Below are 20,618 nucleotides of genomic sequence, written 5' to 3'. Positions count from 1 at the left end.
ATATATCTATCTATCTAGTGAGAGAGAGAGAGATGTATAAATACATATGCGTGTATATATGTGTATAAGGGCAGGTATATGTATATATACACGTGTGTGTATGAAGGCGGTGTCCCTACATGATTTAGGCAGTTATAACTAAAACAAACTCATATATGTATATTTCTGTATATATATTTATTCATATATATATATACGTGGCTATATACACATATTTCTCAACGTGGTTATATATCCACCCAGAACCCCTCTCACCCTCTCTCTCTCTCTATGTTATGTAATGAGTGCAAACTCATTCTATGCAATAGTTTTATATATATACATAATATATATACATAATATATATATGTTTATATACACACGTACACATTATATATATACACACATTACACGTTGTCTAACGCCTTTTTTTATTTGGCGTTCAATTTGAAACATTTTACAAAGAAAAACAAAGCTATCGTATATATATATATATATATATATATATATACACACACACAAATATACATATATTATATATATACATACATACATACACACCCTGATCACATAATTTGTACGTGATAGTTGTTGAATTTGAGATCGAATCTTCGATTTTACAGTGTAAATAGTTCAGTTTCCGCGCGTGTATATATGTGTGTGTATATATATATATGTGTGTGTGTGTGAATGAAAAAGTTTGTTGTATTTCAAAGTTTTTCTTCTTCTTGTCATTGTTATTCCGATACCCCACTCCCTGCCGCGGATCCAGCTGACCATCCTTTACGATCAAGGACGTTCCAACCATGCACATCCCATCCTGTCACACCCTTTTTTTACTCTGGTTGCTGCAGCCCACGTACATCTAGGACTACCACCACCCAACGTGTTGTTCTCCCATTCATTTAAATAGTTATTTATATATTAAATCTATGTGTGAATGTATAAAACAACAGGGTGTGGTTTCTATTTAGTAATATTTCTAAACAGATCTTACGGACATGTAAAGACACCCTCGTTGGCCTCATAAGAGAAATAAGCTTCCTTTTACTTTTATTTAACCCCAGGTCAACCCCTATCAAGCATACCCATGATCAGAGGCAATTCTTCCCATTACAGCTGTAAAACCAATATCAATAATAAAATAACGCAATGTTATTAAATCATAAAATATTTCACAGAAACGGAAACATAATTTTGTATATTAAATAATGTTAGTATATTAACAGGAAATACCTGTAGGTCTGTATTAAAATAGTATTTATGAAATATATATCTAACGTAGATAATGGTCTTTGGTGCCAATATTGTCTTAGATTCTTCTTGGACAGGTGAGACTTACAGGTAAATTCTCAGAAAGGAATCTTGAATCGCTGCATTGGGATAAAACGATAGATTTAAGATATAAAACAATTAATTTGTATATAAAATATATATTTAAAAATAATACTTTTGTTTATTTATATATTATGAAATATTATTTAATACTTTAAGAATATATTATTAAATAAAAGCATTTTTTTCTTAGAAAACTAAACGATGGCCCGTGTTTGTATTTCATGATTGAAAGGTCGCTTATTATAATCGCAGATAATGTTATCAACCGATTATTATTATTATTATTATTATTATTATTATTGCTAAAATTTGGAACCATCCTAATCGAAATTAAATCTACCGGTTCTGTACGTTCTAAGTTCGAATCCCGCCGAGATCAGCTTTACCTTTCGTTTTTCCGGGGTCGTTAAAATAAAGTACCATTTAAATACTGAATTCGATGTAACTGACTGACCCTTTTTTTTCTTTCATAACTGTTAAACTTGTGCCAAAGTTCGAAACCATAATAATCGATATCAACTGATCCCAAATCCTTAATTTGCTTATTGTTATCAGTCGCTTTCTGTTATCGAAAACCACCACAAAGCAGTTATTTCCTTTGTATTTTCTATTCATAAAGAATTGCTTATCGAGAGACGTTCCAGCCAGGATCATCCCAAATTTTTGTTTATCAGGAAGTTCTTTATCTAATATGACCCTTTTCTTTGTGATCATTATCAGGGAGATTTTAGTTGCTATTTCTAGCTGGTCGATTGACCATACGCGCGCACACGCCGTTGGTTCGCCTCTATGGAGACCTAGTTTCTACTGTTCGTTAATAAACCAAGACGAAGGCTTACATACATTTCTATTGCATTCATTTCTATTGTTTAACTCCAGGTCAAGCCTCACTGAGCAGACATATTAATCGGAAGTTTTCCAACCATGACCATCACAGCTTTTTACATTGGCATCCAGAACTACATTATCCCAATCTTTCTCTCTCTTTTTCTCTCTTCTCGCTTTAATCTGTTTATTTATTTTTCAAGATGGTCGGGGTATGATTTGAGGCAGGCTTTTGGCTGCTGCTTCTAGCGACCGTATTACAGGCTTTGTCTTGTCTGAGTTGTAATAATAATGGTCCAGCCTTCGCTGGCAAGCCAGCCGGAGTCATGCTTGGTTTAACACAAATGCCATCTTTAAAACAAACGGCCTGTCAGCCATGGAAAAAAACACAAAGAAACCTCTACACACACACACAAACATCTGTTTCTTGATCAAGACCGAACTGGCATTGAACAGCAACATATTGATCAGACAATAAATGAATGGATGTTTGCTGTGCGATAAGGAGCTTCCTGTCCAACTGCATGGTTCTGGGTTCAGTCCCACTGCGTGGCACCTTGGGCGAGTGTCTTTTTCTATAGCCTCAGGCCAACCAAAGTCTTGTGAATGGATTTGGTAAGTGGAAACCAAAAGAAGCCTGTTGTGTGTGTGTATATATGTATATATATATATATTTATATATAGCACGGACTTTTGTCAGTGAACAGGTCGCGGTCTTTTAGCGACGAAAATATTTTGACAAATTAAACTTAAATGTTGAAGTGAATCGAACGGCTTTTGTGTGTTTCTTAAATGGCTTACAAACACCTTCCACGCTGCAATTGTTTTCGTTCCAGCACACAATCTCAGATCAAATCACTTGCTATGCAAGTACATCTCCATAATATATATATATATTTCTTTACTGCCCACAAGGGACTAAACATAGAGGGGACAAACAAGGACAGACACACGGATTAAGTCGATTACATCGATCCCAGTGCGTAAATGGTACTTTATTTATCGACCCCGAAAGGATGAAAGGCAAAGTCAACCTCGGCGGAATTTGAACTCAGAACGTAACGACAGACGAAATACAGCTACGCATTTCGCCCATGCTAATGTTTCTGCCACTCGCCGCCTTGAAATATATATGTATATATATTTCAATATATATATATATATATGAACTCATATACATATGTATGTATATGTATGTATATATATATATATAGGGAGAGTTTGCGAAAAAAATAAAAGAAGACAGATGGTGTACAAAACAAACAGATGTGTTAGTATAAAGCTCGGGAAGTGAAAAAGTCTTTTACGTTTTGAGCCTATGCTCTTCAACAGAAAGGGACACAGAAAAAAACAAGAAGAGAAAAAATATATATATACATACATATGTATATGAGTTCATATATTCTTTTATTCTTTTACTTGTTTCAGTCATTTGACTGCGGCCATGCTGGAGCACCGTCTTTAGTCGAGCAAATCGACCCCAGGACTTATTCTTTGTAAGGCTAGTACTTATTCTATCGGTCTCTTTTGCCGAAGCTCTAAGTTACGGGGATGTAAACACACCAGCATCAGTTGTCAAGTGATGCTGACACACAAACATACACGCACACATACATATATATATATACATACCTACATACATACATACATACATACATACATACATACATACATACATACATATATATATATACGATAGGCTTCTTTCAGTTTCCGTCTATCAAATCCACTCACAAGGCTTTGGTCGGCCCAAGGCTATAGTAGAAGACACTTGCCCAAGGTGCCACGCAGTGGGACTGAACCCGGAACCATGTGGTTGGTAAGCAAGCTTCTTACCACACAGCCGCTTATCAAATAATCAGAGAATTCTTTCTAAGCTCAATCTGACATAAACTGACCCCTCCACATCACATACAACTTGTACTGGATGTTCTCGTGCACAACCTTTCTGGTGGTGCCTTCTGAAACCTTGGGGTCATTTGCAGTGCCTCTGGTTGACTTTCTGGGGATTTTGTACAGAAAGACATTTTGTACAGAGTTATGTGCTCCGATGACATTAGGACATTATGCATGCATTTTACATTTAGCTGCTGATGTTGGGTCCCCATCAGCTGTTTTGGGCTTTTGAACTTTGACTACAAAAGATTGGGCATCTTTCAAGAGGCGAGCTATCTCTATATCACTATGCAGCACTTGTAAGGCAACAATTACAGCATGCCTTCAAAAAGCTAATGCACCCTCTCCTTTTCTCGTTTTCTCTTTCTCTCTCTCGTCAGGTGGCCATGTACCCCCTTTGTAGCAAGACACCTGTTTCTGCCTCACTCTCTCTCTCTCTCTCTGTCACACTCTAACCTGTCATCATCTGACACCCGATCACCTCCTCCAGTACCCGCCTCTTCTCACAAAATTCCTTGTCTTGCAAGTCACTTGGTGACCCTTCCGGTACTGACACCATGTAAAAAGCATCCAATCCACACTGTGTAGTGGTTGGCATTTGGAAGGGCATCCAGCTGTAAAAAAAAAAACATGCCAAAACTACTTTTGCCTGTCCAGGTGTCATGTAAAAATCACTCTGTCCTCTCTGCTGGGTGGTCGGTGTTAGGAAGGGCATCCAGCTGTAAAAAAAAACTATGCCAAAACAGACACAGTAGTCTTCTGCCTTGGCAGTTTCTGTCAAACCATTTAACCCATGCCTGCATGGAAGGCAGACGTTAAACGATGATGATAATGATGATGACATATAATAGGCTTTCGTTTTCTGTCTACCAAATCCACTCACAAGGCTTTGGTTGGCCTCTGGCCCAAGGTGCCAGACAGTGAAACTGAACCCAGAATTATGTGGTTGGAAACAAGCTTCTTACCACATAGCCACACGTAACATATTTATTTAACATATTGAAGAGAAATCATCATCATCATCATCATCATTGTTGTTTAACATCCGCTTTCTATGCTGGCATGGGTTGGACGGTTTGACTGAGGGCTGGCAAGCCAGAAGGCTGCACCAGGCTCCAATCTGATCTGACAAAGTTTCTACAGCTAGATGCCCTTTCTAATGCAAATATAGATATATATTAACATGAAAAATCTCGAAAGTGATGTTGTGAATTTTATTTAACCAAGGAACTTCTTTTCTACCTCCTCCCAGAATGTCCCTTCCTTACACCTGGATCTTTCTTGGTTTCCCATCTCTACATCTTTCTTGGTTTCCCACTCTCCTCTGCCCATTTGAAAGGTTTTTCGTCTTGCCAGTTTCTTGGTGGCTGGCTCTGTCAGTGCTGGTGCCACATAAAAAGCACCTGGTATGCTCTGTAAAGTGGTTGGCATTTAGGAAGGGCATCCAGCTGTAGAAACCATGCCGGAATTGAAAAACGGAGCCTGGTATGGACACCCCCCACCCCACCATTACCAGCTCCTGCCAAACCATCCAACCCATGCCAGCATGGAAAACAGACAGGAAGTCATGATGAGGATAATATAATTATATACCTCATCAGTATGTTATCAGCATCATCATCATCATCATTTAACGTCCGTTTTCCATGCTAGCATGGGTTGGACGGTTCAACTGGGGTCTGTAAAGCCAGAAGGCTGCATCAGGCCCAGTCTGATCTGGCAGTGTTTCTACGGCTGGATACCCTTCCTAACGCCAACCACTCCGTGAGTGTAGTGGGTGCTTTTTACGTGCCACCTGCACAGGTGCCAGACAGAGCTGGCAAACGGCCACGGACGGATGGTGCTTTTTACGTGCCACCGGCACGGGGCCCAGGCAAGGCTGGCAACGGCCACGATCGGATGGTGCTTTTTACGTGCCACTGGTTTGGTGCCTTGAGGTTGATTGCCTCTTCATGCTTTGTCCTGTTATACCTATGTACCTATACAGGTGTTGAGATGCAGACCAAAAAATAAAACTCAAAATATGAATATACATTTCCTATTATTGATAATTAACAGATTGACTCAAGGGTCAAGAGTTCCATGTATTAGCCGTCTCAGCGTTTGTGTCACCATCACCACCACCACTTCCGAGTTGTTGGCCTTCTTCCAAAATGTCGAAAGAAGTATCGTTTGAAATCCTCTCCGATGTCCCCACCCTGGGGGTCAACTTTGATCTTCCTCATTTCTTCATTTAAATATATAGAGCTTAAGTGCTGAGATCAATTTCTTTTCTACTCTAGGCACAAGGGCCGAACATTTGATGGAGGGGGGGCCAGTTGATTAGATCGACCCAAGTACACAACTGGTACTTAATTTATCGACTCATCATTAGGATGAGTAGCAAAGTCAACCTCTGTGGAATTTGAACTCAGAACATAGTAGCAGACGAAATACGACGAAGCATTTCGCCCAGTGTGCTAACGTTTCTTATTTCTTTATTGCCCACAAGGGGCTAAACATAGAGGGAACAAACAAGGACAGACAAAGGGATTAAGTCGGTAACATCCATACCAGTGCGTAACTGGTACTTAATTTATCGACCCCAAAAGGATGAAAGGCAAAGTCGACCTCGGCGGTATTTGAACTCACGACGTAGCGGCAGAAGAAATACTGCTAAGCATTTCGCCCGGCGTGCTAACATTTCTTATTTCTTTATTGCCCACAAGGGGACAAACAAGGACAGACAAAGGGATTAAGTCGGTAACATCTACACCAGTGCGTAACTGGTACTTAATTTATCGACCCTAAAAGGATGAAAGGCAAAGTCGACCTCAGCAGTATTTGAACTCAGAACGTAGCGGCAGAAGAAATACTGCTAAGCATTTCGCCCGGTGTGCTAACATTTCTTATTTCTTTATTGCCCACAAGGGGACAAACAAGGACAGACAAAGGGATTAAGTCGGTAACATCGACACCAGTGCATAACTGGTACTTAATTTATCGACCCCAAAAGGATGAAAGGCAAAGTCGACCTCGGCGGTATTTGAACTCAGAACGTAGCGGCAGAAGAAATACTGCTAAGCATTTCGCCCGGCATGCTAACATTTCTGCCAGCTCACCACCTTGGTGCTGAGATCAATTTGAGAGGGCGACTGTTGCCTTCTGATAACGTTTGAAATTATTATTTATCTTTTGCACTGACTCGTGTGCAGTAGTTTAATGGGCGGAGTTGTAGGGGGGGATGTGCACGTGTCCCGGGCACCGATTGAAGTGAGGCGCCTCATCAAAGGCAAGAAAGATGAGACTTTAAACAATTTTACTCTTTTACTTCTTTCAGTCATTTGACTGCGGCCATGCTGGAGCACCGCCTTTAGTCGAGCAACTCGACCCAAGGACTTATTCTTTGTAAGCCCAGTACTTATTCTATCGGTCTCTTTTTACCAAACTGCTAACTTACGAGGATGTAAACACACCAACATCGATTGTCAAACACAGACATATACACGCACATACATATATACGACGGGCTTCTTTCAGTTTCCGTTTACCAAATCCACTCACAAGGCTTTGGTCGGCCCAAGGCTATAGTAGAAGACACTTGCCCAAGGTGCTACGCAGTGGGACTGAACCCGGAACCATGTGGTTAGTAAGCAAGCTACTTACCACACAGCCACTCCTACACCTTTGCTTATATATTTTTTTTATTACATCTCATTTCACACATTAAGTTCTTTAATGTTTCAATCGAGGAAGCTGGTACGTTAAACGGTTAAAATAAGGAGGTTTTGTAAACGTAAACATTCACAAAATACATTTTGAATAACAGGCTGTACCAAACCGTCGGGTAAAGTATTTGTTCCTAAAATATCGCTTTAAAACATTGATTACTTGTAACAAAAAAAAATTACATAACATCATGGATTTTATAATAGCGCAAGGGGGGGGGGCATTTTTGTGGCTTACCCCCGGGCATAGTTTACCCTAGCGACGCCACTGCTCGCATGGAATATGAAAGTATATTTTAAGAAATGGAAGGTCAAGTCGTATTCTCTCTTTTTTTTCTTTTTTTACTTGTTTCAGACATTTGACTGCGGCCATGCTGGAGCACCGCCTTTTTTAGTCGAACAAATCGACCCCGGGACTTATTTTTTGTAAGCCCAGTACTTATTCTATCGGTCTCTTTTGCCGAACCGCTAAGTGACGGGGACGTAAATACACCAGCATCGGTTGTCAAGCGATGTTGGGGGGACAAACATATACACACACATACATATATATATATATATTATATATATATACAACAGGCTTCTTTCAGTTTCCGTCTACCAAATCCACTCACAAGGCATTGGTCGGCCCGAGGCTATAGCAGAAGACACTTGCCCAAGGTGCCACGCAGTGGGACTGAACCCGGAACTATGTGGCTGGTAAGCAAGCTACTTACCACACAGCCACTCCTGCGCCTATATTTCACTCGTTCACATTAAACTTGAAAATTATGTTATCAGAGAGCGAGAGATCCTTTACTGAGTAACAGGTTGTTATCTTGTTTCATCGCAACATCTGCTCACATCGGCGAAAATGTCTCTCATTTGATTGGAAGTGAGAATTACTTGATCAAAGATTAAACAGATTAATTAATAAGAAGGAGCCGTTCGTTAAGGAAGCAAAGTCTACAATAATTTGATAACGTTTATTTATTTCACACTTAAACGAAGATAGCTCCAGCCGTCAATAATTTAATGAACGGTATTCAGTGCTTGGCTGTGTTTTCTATATCCTGTATTGACCAAAGCCTTGTGAATGGATTTGGTCCATGGAAACTGTGTGTTTGTGTGTGTTTGTCTCCTACCACTGCTTGACAACCAGTTCAACAAAAGAGTCCCATAAAATTAGTACCAAATTCAACAAATAAGTACTGACATTCGACTGCAGCCATTCTGGGGTATGGCCCTGAAGGTTTTAGTCAAAGGTACCCCAGTACTTATTTAAAGTATTCAACTATTGTACCCCATGATAAAATTTCTCCTGTATTATCATAAATGGTTTTACTAGAGTCTTGCCCCTTTAAATTATAACTAACACCCTGATTTAAGATTTCCTTTACCAAATCTCATTATATTGCTTCAAATTAATGTTGATAGTTTTATGACTATACCCACTATGATTTCTGTCGATTCCCTCAGCCCCCTTCCAAACAGAAACTGCTCCTTGTTCCTTGGCCTTAGATTTTGATATACAAAGATTTGATAAACAAGACTATAAATTAAAACTGACCCCTAAAAACAGTGACAAGCAAGATCTCTAACAAGTCTGTCTTCCTGATACCTTAGTAGCTTCTAAGCTAAAGTGAAGACAGCATGATCTTTGTCTATCTCCTCACCTTCTTGGAGATTTTAGGTAAAATTATACTAATGTGTCCATCTGTTTTAATTTAATTTAATTGTATGTATTTATGCAGCTGAGGATTGCTCTGCATTTAAATTGATGTAATGGTTGCTTTGTTCAATTAAATGGAGTTGCTTGAAACGATCGTACTGCATTACCTCTGGATATCCTGTGGCTTATTTAGATATATATAACATATATAGATATCTATATACTTTGGTGGACTGGGTTTAAAAATATTGGTTACAAGGAGACTAAGGGGTCCACCTGCAACTACAATGCTACCATTTATTTATTTATTTTTTTGTTTTGTTAAAAGTATTCTTTTCAAGTGTCTACAAACACAGCCAGGCTGAAATAATGCATTCTTCCAGGAGTGAATAAAAAATGCTCAAACTTAATGGGATGGGTCCCTTAGATACTAACATGGGCCCTATATATGGATTCTTATGGCGCAAGGGTCCACATGCCATCGAGAAAGCTGGCAATCTGGCCAGTCCACCGCTGTCTATATATTATTTATAATGGGGTGAGCAGACAGCAGGAGAACTCTTCGGAGGAAGATACACAGAGCAGGTAAAGGAACGTATACCATATAGGAACATATATCATAAAGGAATGGATATCATCAGGCATACAATGCTAAGAACACAGGTAGATATTGCCAGCAGACAAGAATTGTCTGGTATGGGTACTGCAACTGCCAAATCACGTGATCTCAGCATACTGCACTTCTTCAGTGGCAGCCATCTCGTTCCTGAATACCAGCATACACACACACACACACATACACATATGCATACAGATGTGGCTGTGTGGTAAGAAAGGAGCTTGCTCCCCAACCAACATGGTTCTGGGTTCAGTCCCACTGCGTAGCCTGGGGCCGACCAAAGCCTTGTGAGTGGATGTGGAGAGGTCAGTCGTGTGTGTGTGTATGTGTGTGTGTCTGTCCTTCCGCCACCACCGCTTGACAACTGGTGTTAGTTTGTTTATGCCCCGCTAACAGCGGTTTGGCAAAAGAGATCAATAGAATAACCAGGCTTTAAAAGCAAAAGTACTGGGGTCGATACATTCAAGGCAGTGCCACAGCATGGTGTGTATATATATATATATATGTGTGTATATATATATGTATGGGGAACTTGTGAATGGAAAGAGACCCCAGCAGAAACCAAGGCTGCGATTTAAAGGACTGTGTCAAGGCCTCATTAAAAGCCTGTGGTATGTAGGAGACTAACTGGGAGAGTAATGCTTGTCATCGCCACAGATGGAGGAAGCAGGTTAAGGAGGGGCTCAACACTTTTGAGAGAGCATGTGTTCTGCATGAACAACTTAAGCATGCTGCACAAAAGCACACGGCTGGTGTAGTGAATGGGGAAAGTTTGGTCTGCAATGTTTGCAGTCGTGTATGCTTGTCAAGAGCAGGGCTCATGAGCCACTAATGAAGCCACAAATGGAAAATATGTTAGTCCTAGAGCACACAATGTTCCTGAAGGTCAGCAATGGTCTTCCTCAGTCACTTGTGAATGGCCATCATATATGTATATATATATAATAAATATTAGGGAATAAATCCAAATTTACAGGGAAAAATCAGATTTAGGATTGAATCCAATTTTATAGTAAAATATAATATAATATTAATTAGAGACAAAACCACTATTATGCAAATCAAACAAAGAAAGACTAATCCAATACATAAAAAATTTTATATAAATTAAATATATTAAATAATTTATGTATTGGATTAAGTCTTTCTTTGTTTGATTTGCATAATAGTGGTTTTGTCTCTAATTAATATTATATATATATATATTGGAAGGTTTGGAGATGATGTACAGGTATTATATATTAGAAGAAATGAGGTACTCAGAAAATAGGATGGTTTATATTTACAGATATTTATTAGTATGTTACATTTTTTTATATATATATCATATCACTTAGATCATTAGCGCTTTCTCCCATTCTAGTGGGGTTTTCAAATCAAACTAAGTTCCTTTGTGGGGAATTTTAATCATTTTATAGAGTTTTCGTAGTGGTGGGGAGGAATATAAGATAGTACACTCTCTCTCACTTTCTCCTCATCCACCTCACCCTCTTGTACTGTCTTATATTCCCCCCCACCACTACGAAACTCTATAAAATGATTAAAATTCCCCACAGAGGAACTTAGTTTGATATGAAAACCCCACTAGAATGGGAGAAAGCGCTAATGATCTAAGTGATATGATATATATGTAAAAAATGTAATATATAAATAAATATCTGTAAATATAAACCATCCGATCTTCTGATTACCTCATTTCTTCTAATATATATAAATATATATATATATAAATATATATTTTTTATTTATTTATGTGCCCATCTCAAGCCTAGCCAGGCTCATGGGCCCGGTTTCCTGGTTTCTGTGGTGTATGTGTTTCCCCCCAGCTGGACGGGACGTCAGTCCATCGCAGCGTTACTCGAGAAACAGGAAGAAAGAGTGAGAGAAAGTTGGGGCAAAAGAGTACAACATGGGTTGCCACCCCACCCCCACCCTCCTGCCAGAGCCTCATGGAGCTTTAGGTGACAGAGAAGAAAGTAAATTTTGGATGCAGTAAAGCTGTAAGAACCGCAAAGAAAGGTTGGGTATTTACCCCTATAACATGGGGAAAAAAAAAGGGGTTTCTGTTCAGCAGATTCACTCACAAGGCTTTGGTCAGCCCAAGATTAGAGTACAAGATATGTACTTATCCTAGGTGCTGCACAGTGGGACTGAACCGAAAACCACACGGTTGCAAAGCAAACCTCTTAGCCACATGACCATGTCTGACTGCTATTTTTAGCATTTGTGTCATCCTGCTATTTCTGACTCAACTCATTGCCCTGTCATAAATATCTCTGCTGATATGATTTAACTGTTTTGGTGAGGGTGTGAGGAAGGAGGGGTCCTTTTCCCTTTTATTTCTTTATGGCTGACCATTGATCGTAATCTTGAAATTAATAGATTTTATGCTGTCTCGTCCCACCCTGAGTATTTAACGACCAAATGACAAGTGTTTAAACATGCCATAAATTTCGCTTTAAAAAATAAAATTGTTCTTGTTTTATCCACAAGTTATCTTTTATCGGCTGTCTTTTTCTTGTTTCAGTCTTTGGGCTGCGACCATGCTGGGGCACCACCTTGAAGGGTTATACTCAAATATATAGACCCTGGGCGGCGAGCTGGCAGAAATGTTATCACGCCGGGCGAAATGCGTAGCCATATTTTGTCTGCCGTTACGTTCTGAGTTCAAATTCCGCCGAGGTCGACTTTGCCTTTCATCCTTTCGGGGTCGATAAATTAATTTCCAGTTACGCACTGGGGTCGATGTAATCGACTTAATCCCTTTGTCTGTCCTTGTTGGTCCCCTCTGTGTTTAGCCCCTTGTGGGTAGTAAAGAAATATATATAGACCCTGGGACTTTTTATTATTTTTTTCAAGCCTGGTATTTGGTACTTATTCCATCAGTCTCATTTTACTGAACCACCAAGTCATGGGAGCATAAAAAGAATCAATGCAGGTTGTCAAGCAGTGGGGGGAGGGACAAACACAGACACAAACATGAATATATAGGGTTCGCAGCCGTTTGCTCAACATGGAGGAATTGAGCACCAATTTTGTATGTCTCAAACTATCTCTGACGAGATTCAACTTTCAAATAATTTAAAATTTTATTAATTAATATTCTGAAGGTCTTGAATTGAAACAGCTGTAAGGGATGTTTGTCAATTTTTTTAATTAATAAATAATAATTTATTAATTACCTCTCTATTTTCTCATCTTATAATAAATGAATATATATAAATCACGGTTTATATAGTTACCTTGCTGTTGAGTAGTAAATATAAAGTTCAATATTCTTTTTATAGGTAATTAACCAGTACTTTCGTAGGACTTTGTTATCCCTGAATGAGGTTTGTAACCTTTATTTGTGCTACCAACCACATGGTTCTGGGTTCAGTCCCACTGCGTGGTATCTTGGGTAAGTGTCTTCTACCATAGCCTCAGGCCAACCAAAGCCTTGTGAGTGGATTTGGTAGACGGAAGCTGAAAGAAGCCCATCGTATTATATATATATATATATATATATATATATATGTATATGTTTGTGTGTGTGTCTGTGTTTGTCCCCCCACCAATGCTTGACAACTGGTGTTGGTGTGTTTACGTCCGTTTACGTCCCTGTAACTTAGCAGTTCAGCAAAAGAAACTGATAGAATAGATACTAGGCTTACAAAGAATAAGTCCTGGGGTTGATTTGTTTGACTAAAGACGGTGCTCCAGCATGGCCGCAGTAAAATGACTGAAACAAGTAAAAGAATAAAAGAATATATAAAACAATATATATATATAAGGATATTACCGTTTACAATAATATCTAGTAGCATATCATGTGTAAAAAAATACCATTATTAATTAATAATTAAGGGTGATACAAGTGGCATCAGCATGCTAAAAATAGCAGTGAGAAGACGACTATAACCACAAATTTTCACTGATATAGATTAATTGAAATTGGAGGAATGAGCCCCATACCAATAACGAAAAGAATCATAAATATACATATCTAGGCTGCGAGCTGGCAGAGACGTTAGCACGCTGGGCAAAATGCTTAGCGGTATTTCGTCTGTCGTTATGTTCTGAGTTCAAATGCCGCCGAGGTCGACTTTGCCTTTCATCCTCTCGGGGTCGATAAATAAAGTACCAGTTTCACACTGGGTCGATGTAATCGACTTAACCCCTTTGTCTGTCCTTGTTTGTCCCCTCTATGTTTAGCCCCTTGTGGATAGTAAAAAAATATATAAATATACATATGTGTACATGATGGGCTTCTTTCAGTTTCCGTCTACGAAATCTACTGACTTTGGTCTGCCCCGGGGGCAAAAGTTAAAGGCACTTGCCCGAGATGCCATCCAGTGGGACTGAACCCAAAACCATGTCATTGGGAAGCAAACTTCTTACCACACAGCTACGTCTGCACCTTTAAATGTAAAACAATTATCCTTGACGTGTCTTGACTTTTTTTTAATATATTTACTCTTTGCCTATCCTGTATACCACATGAGACATGTAGGAAATATTTCACTGATGTCCATGCATTGTATATACTATACACATTCCTGCGCATGTCCTGTGAAAATCTTCCTCTAAACCTTTGTGAGTTTTTGCTCATATTCCTTGGCCTGCACAGCTTTATATTACTCAGAACATACGCAAAAGGAGGAGGTGGGTGTATATACTGTCATAGCATAGACGTACCTTCAAAAAACATTTTTCTGTGTTCACAGCGCTTTTGCATGTTTTCCATCGCCCCCTTCTTCTTCTTCCTCTACTTCTTCTTCTTCTTCTTTTTCTCCTCTTTATTCTTCTTCTTCTTCTCCTCTTCTTCTTCTTTTTCTTCTCCTCCTCTTCTTCTTTTTCTTCTCATTCTTCTTCTTCTTCTCCTCCTTCTTCTCATTCTTCTTCTCCTTCTTCTTCTTCTTCTCCTCCTCCTTCTTCTTCTTCTTCTCCTCTTTCTTTTCTTCTTCTCCTCCTCCTCCTTCTCCTTCTTCTTCTTCTTCTCCTCCTCCTCCTCCTCCTTCTTCTTCTCCTTCTTCTCCTCCTCCTTCTTCTTCTTCTTCTCCTCCCTCTTCTTCTCCCTCTTCTTCATTTTCTTCTTCTTCTCCTCTTCCTCCTCCTCCTCTTTCTTCTTCTTCTTCTCTTTCTTCTTCTCCTCCTTCCTCCTCTTTCTTCTTCTTCTTCTCCTCCTTCCTCCTCTTTTTTCTTCTTCTTCTCCTCCTTCCTCCTTCCTCCTCTTTCTTCTTCTCCTTCTCATTTTCCTTCTCCTCCTCCTTCTTCTCCTCCTCCTCCTCCTCCTCCTCCTTCACCTTCTTCTTTTACCTGTAAACCAAATCGCCCACCTGTTGGCTTTCTTATTACTGTTATTAATGTTGCTGTTATCATCATCATCATCATCATCATCATCACTTTGTATTCCTCTCTGTTCTGCTTGGGTGAATACAGCTGGCCTGATTTTCTGCTCCATACCTTGTTATTACTGTTGTTTCATTTCCTTCCACCACCACCCCATCATCAACCCCCTGTTGGGGGAGGATTTCATTTGATCAGACTTTTTGTTATTATTATCATTATTATCATTATTATTATTATTTTTTTTTTTTTTTGCAAATTGTTCTTTGTTTTATTGTTTGCACCCCTCTATGTAACTCCCCCCCCTGCACCCCTGTCCTTTGTCTTTGTATTGCCCTAAATATCTTTGCAGCCCTCATGGCCCCATAAACAAAGAATCATCATCATCATCATCATCATCATCATCATCATCACTCTGGGCAAAATGTTTAGCAGTTTTTCATCCTTTCTTACTTACGTTCTGAGTTCAAATTTCACTGCTCTTGACTTTATTTTTCATTCTTTCAGGGTCAAGAAAATAAGTACCGGTTATGCACTGGGGATCGATGTAATCGACTTAATCTCCCCACACACACACACACACACACACATGCAAGCAGCCCTTGTGGCAAAAATTTGAAATCATCATCATCATCATCGTCAGAGTGGTTAGCATGCCGGACGAAATGCTTAGCAGTATTTCGCCGTTCGCTACGTTCTGAGTTCAAATTCTGCCGCGATCTACTTTGCCTTTCATCCTCTCAAGGTCGCTAAATTAAGTACCAGTGAAATTCTTGGTGGTGGTCATGGTGGTGAGATCGATGTAATCGACTAGTCCCCTCCCCCAAAGCTTCGGGCCTTGTGCCCATAATAGAAAGGATTATTATTATTATCATTATTGTTATTATTATTATTACTAGCAGCATAGCCCAGCGTTGCCCGGGTATGTAAGAAACTTTGTCGATAAGCAATGCCCTTTACCTTTTTACCCTTTTTTGTACTCATTGAACCGTTATTTTGTAAAATGAAGCCTAAAAGGCATTAAGGCATTCAAGGCACCGTCCCCTTGCATGCATGAAGAACATTTTCTGGTTTTGTTTAGCACACCCAACCCAGTTCTGCGAGATCAGTGTCACGACGGGAATGCATGGGTTTGGAGTTTGACAGGCAGAGGTGATAAGGTTGCACATGCCGGCCCTTTTGACACCGCCCCCCCCCCCCCCGAACCCAAATTGGGTTCGGACCACAGCTAAGCCCTACCTAATCCTAACTTAAGTCTAGCGAAAGGGGGCTCGGAAGCTTCTAGTAGGCAATGACTAATCCCGATCTAGTCTTTTCCCTCTAGGGAACGAAGACGCATGTGTAGGTTGCAATGTCTTCTCTTCACTCCAATACTTCTGTGTATACAATGTTCCTAGCTGAAGCGGCAAAAATCGACTAAATCGCCTGAAATCCGCGAACTATTTAACAAAAGTCAGTTTTGTAGGGTTCGCATGGTTGGTCTCATAGTGATATGATTTTGTCGATTTCTCCCAATACTTGTTAACTGCATTGACAAAAGGTCGTTAGTTTGACATTTAATGCAAACTTGATGTCCAACATCGGTGTAGGGAAAAATCTATGTGAACTTCCAAAAAATATCGCAGAAAAATCAGTTTGCTATGTGTGCCACATATGATGTAATTAACCGATTTTTTCCTGTAATAACGTATCCTATTGGAATCAAAAGGGCCATATAGCTCCTTCAAGCAAACATGATGCTCGCTGTGAATTTCAAAAAAAATTCCTGCCAATTTGTTAAAGATATTGTCGAAAATATATCATCTTGAATTTGAATGCGATTTCCCAAAATGGCATGATTTTATCGATTTTTTCTGATGGTAAGGTATTGCATGGAAAACTAACGTCAGAATTAAGTTCCTTAGGGTAACATTAAGCTTCACCATGAGTTTGGTGAAAATTGATTGCAAGTTGCGAAAACTACAACAGAAAATGTGTTGCATATGATAAGCTTAGATTCTCGACCCCATGTCAAATTTATTGATTTTTTTCAGAACTGGGGGAACTTTTCAAAATTTTCGCTGCGTTAGTTTTGAATTATGACATTGGGCTAAGTGTGTGTCAAGTTTCATCAGAATCGGTTGAAAGCCGTGGTCAGGGTAAGGGTACAACCTGACAGACACACAGACAGACAAACTGCCTTTTATATATATGGAGACTTTTATTAACATGGCTTTAGTGTTCCTTCTACACCTTCTCTTTGGCATGTTCTCCCAACTGCTTCTTACCTCCACCCTCGTTATTTCATAAATACCCGCCCCACCCTCTTTTTTTTTTCTTTGCTCTAAATACTCCTTCTATGTATTTCTTATCTCCTTACTCTTCAAGGTATGCCAGTGACGTTAAGCACAAACTTAACGAAGGTGTGACACGTTTCTTTTGTTTTTTTACTTTTGTTTGTTTTTCCGGCTTATGTTTCCCTCCCCCCTCCATCCCCCCATTTTATTTAATTATTTTCTAATTGTTTGGTTGTTGTTTTTTTTTTAATTATTTTTGTAAAAAATAAGAAATCTGCTTCTTGACATGGTCACTGCCACAAGTTTAATATATATATATATATATATATATATATATATATCACACACACATATATATATATAGTATTGCAGAACAAGATATATATGTGTGTGTGTGATCTGTCTGCTGTCTATCTGCATTTCTGTCTATCTATCTTTCTCTCTATCTTTGAATATATATAAATGTATATATATATATATGTATATATGTATGTGCAGTTGTGGCTGTGTGGTAAGTAGCTTGCTTACCAACAACATGGTTCCGGGTTCAGTCCCACTGCGTGGCACCTTGGGCAAGTGTCTTCTACTATAGCCTCTGGCCGACTAAAGCCTTGTGAGTGGTAGACAGAAACTGAAAGAAGCCCATCGTATATATGTATTTGTATATATATATATATGCGTGTGTGTTTGTGTGTCTGTGTTTGTCCTCCAAACATCGCTTGACAACCAATGCTGGTGTGTTTACGTCCGCGTAACTGAGCGGTTCGGCAAAGAGACCAATAGAATAAGTACTAGGCTTACAAAGAATAAGTCCTGGGGGTCGATTTGCTCGACTAAAAGCGGTGCTCCAGCATGGCCACAGTCAAATGACTGAAACAAGTAAAAGAGTAAAAAGAGTAAAGAGTATATATGGTATATATAATATATATATAATATATATATTATATATATATATATATATATACATATATATATACATAAACACACACCACATTATGTTGTTGTCGTTTAATGTCCATCCTCCATGCATGGGTAGGACAGTTCACAGGAGCTGGCCAAGTAGAAAACTACCCCCGGCTATATAAATACGTCCTACACAGACTGACATGGAAAATGGACATTAATTGATGATGCACACACACACACACACATATATATACATATATGTGTGTGTGTATGTGTATATATATATATAAACATATTTAATTAGAAGTAAAATTAGCCTCTTTAAGAGATAGTAATATCTACTTAATTACTGGTTCATTACCTATTTGGCATGAATAATAATATTCGTATAATAATAAGTCTAAATATAAATCATAGTTTATAATCATTTAAAAGAAAATTAAGAAAATGGAAAATTTTCTTTTAAATATATATATATAGGCGCAGGAGTGGCTGTGTGGTAAGTAGCTTGCTAACCAACCACATGGTTCCGGGTTCAGTCCCACTGCATGGCACCTTGGGCAAGTGTCTTCTACTATAGCCTCGGGCCGATCAATGCCTTGTGAGTGGATTTGGTAGACGGAAACTGAAAGAAGCCCGTCGTATATATGTATATATATATATATGTGTGTGTGTTTGTGTGTCTGTGTTTGTCCCCTAGCATTGCTTGACAACCGATGCCTGGTGTATTTACGTCCCCGTCACTTAGCGGTTCGGCAAAAGAGACCGATAGAATAAGTACTGGGCTTACAAAGAATAAGTCCCGGGGTCGATTTGCTCGACTAAAGGCGGTGCTCCAGCATGGCCGCAGTCAAATGACTGAAACAAGTAAAAGAAAAGAATAAAAGAATATATATATATGTGTGTGTGTGTTTGTCCACCCCCACCCCCACAATTATTCAGCTGATGTTGGTGTGTTTACATCCCTGTAACTTAGCGGTGTAGTAAATGTGACCGATAGAATAAGTCCTGGGGTTGATTTGTCCGACTAAAGGCAGTGCTCCAGCATGGCCACAGTCAAATGACTGAAACTGATCAAAGAATAACCCCTTATGTAACTCATACAGCAAAGCCTCCTTGACTGAATGGTGGGGGGGGAGGGAGCAGTACTGAAGGAGGCAATTTGTGCTTCCATCTACTAAATCTACTCAAGACTTTGGTCTGTTCCAGACTATAGTAGAAGACACGAGCACAAGGTGCCACACAGTGGGACTGAACCTGAGACCCTGTGCCTGGGGAAGCAAATGTCTTAACCACACAGCCATATGTTAATTAAATCAGAGTTACTCTCTTTTACTCTTTTACTTGTTTCAGTCATTTGACTGTGGCCATGCTGGAGCACTGCCTTTAGTCGAGCAAATCGACCCCAGGATTTATTCTTTGTAAGCCTAGTACTTATTCTATCGGTCTCTTTTGCCAAACCGCTAAGTTACGGGGATGTAAACACACCAACATCAATTGTCAAGCAATGTTGGGGGGACAAACACAGACACTTAAACACATACACACACATACATACATACATATATATATATATATATATATATATATACATATATACGACGGGCTTCTTTCAGTTTCTGTCTACCAAATCTATTCACAAGGCTTTGGTCGGCCCGAGGATATAGTAGAAGACACTTGCCCAAGGTGCCACACAGTGGGACTGAACCTGAGACCATGTGATTGAAGAAGCAAATGTCTTAACCATACAGCCATATGTAAATTAAATCAGAGTTGTGACAAGATTACTATGACACTCCGTCGGTTGTGATGACGAGGGTTCCGATTGATCCGATCAATGGAACAGCCTGTTCGTGGATTTAACGTACAAGTGGCTGAGTACTCTACAGTCACGTGTGTGACAAGGCTGACCCTTTGATACAGGAGGAAAGCGTGAGAGGAAATTGTGGTTTTCCACCATCCCCTTCCGGAGCCTTGTGGAACTTTAGGTGTTTCTGCTCAATAAACACTCACAACGCCTGGTCTGGGAATTGAAACCGCGATCCTACGACCGCAAGTTTGTTACACTAACCACTGGGCCATTGCACCTCCAC

General features: G+C 39.4%; 1 protein-coding gene across 1 annotated transcript in view; it reads left to right on the top strand.

The window, feature by feature from the left end:
• The window catches only part of LOC115222057 (probable phospholipid-transporting ATPase IF), a 148,494-nt gene that overhangs the window by 596 nt on the left and 127,280 nt on the right, over window positions 1-20,618 (top strand). The window lies entirely within an intron of this gene.

Source organism: Octopus sinensis, linkage group LG19, assembly GCF_006345805.1.
Source record: "Octopus sinensis linkage group LG19, ASM634580v1, whole genome shotgun sequence".
NCBI classification, from domain to species: Eukaryota; Metazoa; Mollusca; class Cephalopoda; order Octopoda; family Octopodidae; genus Octopus; species Octopus sinensis.
This window is presented reverse-complemented; position numbering and strand designations above follow the sequence as displayed.